At 42.1% G+C, this 4,323-nt stretch overlaps 1 non-coding gene across 1 annotated transcript; it reads right to left on the minus strand.

The window, feature by feature from the left end:
• Nucleotides 1-258: 258 nt before the first annotated feature.
• On the minus strand, nucleotides 259-366 carry LOC112774314 (small nucleolar RNA R71). The gene has a single exon (XR_003188809.1). It is a non-coding gene; the product is annotated as a small nucleolar RNA R71 (small nucleolar RNA).
• Between the last annotated feature and the right edge of the window lie 3,957 nt (nucleotides 367-4,323).

Here is a 4,323-nt window from a genome sequence, read left to right on the forward strand (position 1 = left end):
CTGATGCAGCAGAAATGCAAGTTTCATGGACTTCCATCTGAAGATCCTTTTCAGTTCTTAACTGACTTCTTGCAGATATGTGATACTGTTAAGACTAATGGAGTAGATCCTGAAGTCTACAGGCTCATGCTTTTCCCTTTTGCTGTAAGAGACAGAGCTAGAGTGTGGTTGGACTCTCAACCTAAAGATAGCCTGAACTCTTGGGATAAGCTGGTCACGGCTTTCTTAGCCAAGTTCTTTCCTCCTCAAAAGCTGAGCAAGCTTAGAGTGGATGTTCAAACCTTCAGACAGAAAGAAGGTGAATCCCTCTATGAAGCTTGGGAAAGATACAAGCAGCTGACCAAAAAGTGTCCTTCTGACATGCTTTTAGAATGGACCATCCTGGATATATTCTATGATGGTTTATCTGAGCTATCAAAGATGTCATTGGATACTTCTGCAGGTGGATCCATTCACCTAAAGAAAACACCTGCAGAAGCTCAAGAACTCATTGACATGGTTGCTAATAACCAGTTCATGTACACTTCTGAGAGGAATCCTGTGAATAATGGGACGCCTATGAAGAAGGGAGTTCTTGAAATTGATACTCTGAATGCCATATTGGCTCAGAACAAAATATTGACTCAGCAAGTCAATATGATTTCTCAGAGTCTGAATGGAATGCAAGTTGCATCCAACAGTACTCAAGAGGCATCTTCTGAAGAAGAAGCTTATGATCCTGAGAACCCTGCAATAGCAGAGGTGAATTACTTAGGTGAACCTTATGGAAACACCTATAACTTATCATGGAGAAATCATCCAAATTTCTCATGGAAGGATCAAAAGCCTCAACAAGGCTTTAATAATGGTGGAAGAAATAGGTTTAACAATAGTAAATCTTTTCCATCATCCACTCAGCAACAGACAGAGAATTTTGACCAGAATCTATCTAGCTTAGCAAACTTAGTCTCTGATCTATCTAAGGCCACTATGAGTTTCATGAATGAAACAAGGTCCTCCATTAGAAATTTGGAGGCACAAGTGGGCCAGCTGAGTAAGAAGATCACTGAAATCCCTCCCAGTACTCTTCCAAGCAATACAGAAGAAAATCCAAAGAGAGAGTGCAAGGCCATTGATATTACCAAAATGGCCGAACCCAAAGAGGGAGAGGAAGACGTGAATCCCAGTGAGGAAGACCTCCTGGGACGTCCAGTGATCAATAAGGAGTTTCCTTCTAAGGAACCAAAGGAATCTGAGGCTCATCTAGAGACCATAGAGATTCCATTGAACCTCCTTATGCCCTTCATGAGCTCTGATGAGTATTCCTCTTCTGAAGAGAATGAGGATGTCACTGAAGAGCAAGCTGCCAAGTTCCTTGGTGCAATCATGAAACTGAATGCCAAATTATTTGGTATTGAGACTTGCGAAGATGAACCTCCCTTGTTCACCAATGAACTAAGTGATCTGAATCAACTGACATTGCCCCAGAAGAAACAGGATCCTGGAAAGTTCATAATACCTTGTACCATAGGCACCATGCTCTTTGAAAAGGCTCTGTGTGACCTTGGTTCAGGGATAAACCTCATGCCCCTCTCTGTAATAGAGAAACTGGGAATCTATGGGGTGCAAGCTGCTAAAATCTCATTAGAGATGGCAGACAATTCAAGAAAACAGGCTTATGGACAAGTAGAGGACGTGTTAGTAAAGGTTGAAGGCCTTTACATCCCTGCTGATTTCATAGTCCTAGACACTGGAAAGGAAGAGGATGAATCCATCATCCTAGGAAGGCCTTTCCTAGCCACAGTAAGAGCTGTGATTGATGTGGACAGAGGAGAATTGATCCTTCAATTAAATAAGGACAACCTTGTGTTTACAACTCAAGGATCTCTCTCTGCATCCATGGAGAGGAAGCAGAAAAAGCTTCTCTCAAAGCAGAGTCAACCAAAGCCCCCACAGTCAAACTCTAAGTTTGGTGTCAAACCCCCATATCCAAACTCTAAGTTTGGTGTTGGGAGGTCCCAACAAAGCTCTGCACATCTGTGAGGCTCCATGAGAGCCCACTGTCAAGCTATTGACATTAAAGAAGCGCTTGTTGGGAGGCAACCCAATGTTTATTTATCTAATTTTATTTTTGTTTTTCATGTTTTCTTAGGTTCATGATCATGTGGAGTCACAAAATAAACAAAAAATTTAGAAACAGAATCAAAAATAGCGGAAGAAAAATCACACCCTGGAGGAAGCACCTGTCTGGCGTTCAACGCCAGAACAGAGCATGGTTCTGGCGCTGAACGCCCAAAATGGGCACCAACCTGGCGCTGAACGCCCAGAGTTGTGTGCAAGGGCATTTTACATGCCTAATTTGGTGCAAGGTTGTAAATCCTTGAACACCTCAGGATCTGTGGACCCTACAGGATCATCTCAGGATCTGTGGACCCCACAGGATCCCCACCTACCTCCACTCACTCTCTTCTCTCTTCTCAATCATCCTCTATTCCCAATAAACACTCTTCCCCAAAATCCTTCACCTATCACCTCCATCCCTCTTCCCTATTAACCCTTCACCACTCACATACAACAACTCTTCCCCATAAACCTACCCAATAAACTCCACCTACCTTCAAAATTCAAAATCAATTTTCCACCCAAACCCACCCATATGGCCGAACCTTAACCCCCCTCCCTTCCCTATATAAAGCCTTCCATTCTTCTTCATTTTCACACAATACAACCCTCTCTTTCCCTTCTTGGCTGAAACATACCTCCCCCCTCTTCTCCATATTTTCTTCTTCTTCTTCATCTAATTCTTTCTTTTCTTGCTCGAGGGCGAGCAAAATTCTAAGTTTGGTGTGATAAAAGCATAAGCTTTTTGTTTTTCCATTACCATTGATGCCACCTAAGACCGGAGAATCCTTTAGAAAAGGGAAAGGGAAGACAAAAGCTTCCACCTCCGAGTCATGGGAGATGGAAAGGTTCATCTCCAAAGCCCATCAAGACCACTTCTATGATGTTGTGGCCAAGAAGAAGGTGATCCCCGAGGTCCCTTTCACGCTCAAGAGAAATGAGTATCCGGAGATCCGACATGAAATCCAAAGAAGAGGTTGGGAAGTTCTAACAAACCCCATTCAACAAGTCGGCATCTTAATGGTTCAAGAGTTCTATGCCAATGCATGGATCACTAAGAACCATGATCAAAGTAAGAACCCAAATCCAAAAAAATTATATTACAATGGTTCGGGGGAAATACTTAGATTTTAGTCCGGAAAATGTGAGGTCGGCGTTTAACTTGCCCATGATGCAAGGAGATGAACGCCCCTACACTAGAAGGGTCAACTTTAATCAAAGGTTGGACCAAGTCCTTATGGACATATGTGTGGAAGGAGCTCAATGGAAGATTGACTCCAAAGGCAAGCCGGTTCAACTAAGAAGATTGGACCTCAAGCCTGTGGCTTGAGGATGGTTGGAGTTCATCCAACGCTCCATCATCCCCACTAGCAACCGATCTGAAGTTACTGTGGATCGGGCCATCATGATCCATAGCATCATGATTGGAGAAGAAGTAGAAGTTCATGAAGTCATCTCCCTTGAACTCTACAAAATAGCCGAAAAGCCCTCTCCTGGGGCAAGGCTAGCTTTTTCTCATCTTATTTGCCATCTATGTTACTCAGCTGGAGCTTTCATAGAAGGAGACATTCACATTGAGGAAGAGAAGCCCATCACTAAGAAAAATATGGAGCAAGCAAGAGAGCCCATTCATAGAGCTCAAGAGGCATATGAAGCTCATCACCATGAGACCTCGGAGATGCCTCAAATGCATTTTCCTCCACAAAACTATTGGGAGCAAATTAACACCTCCCTAGGAGAATTAAGTTCCAACATGGGACAATTAAGGGTGGAACATCAAGAGCACTCCATCATCCTTCATGAAATTAGAGAAGATCAAAAAGCAATGAGGGAGGAGCAACAAAGACAAGGAAGAGACATAGAAGAGCTCAAGGACATCATTGGTTCCTCAAGAAGGAAACGCCACCATCACTAAGGTGGATTCATTCCTTGTTCTTATTTCTTCTGTTTTTCATTTTCTATGTTATATGCTTATCTATGTTTGTGTCTTCATTACATGATCATTAGTAGTTAGTAACTATGTCTTAAAGTTATGAATGTCCTATGAATCTATCATCTCTCTTAAATGAAAAATGTTTTTAATTCAAAAGAACAAGAAGTACATGAGTTTTGAATTTATCCTTGAACTTAGCTTAATTATATTAATGTGGTGACAATGCTTCTTGTTTTCTGAATGAATGCTTGAACAGTGCATATGTCTTTTGAAGTTGTTGTTTAAGAATG

The sequence above is a fragment of the Arachis hypogaea genome, chromosome 18 (assembly GCF_003086295.3).
Source record: "Arachis hypogaea cultivar Tifrunner chromosome 18, arahy.Tifrunner.gnm2.J5K5, whole genome shotgun sequence".
In the NCBI taxonomy this organism is placed as follows: Eukaryota; Viridiplantae; Streptophyta; class Magnoliopsida; order Fabales; family Fabaceae; genus Arachis; species Arachis hypogaea.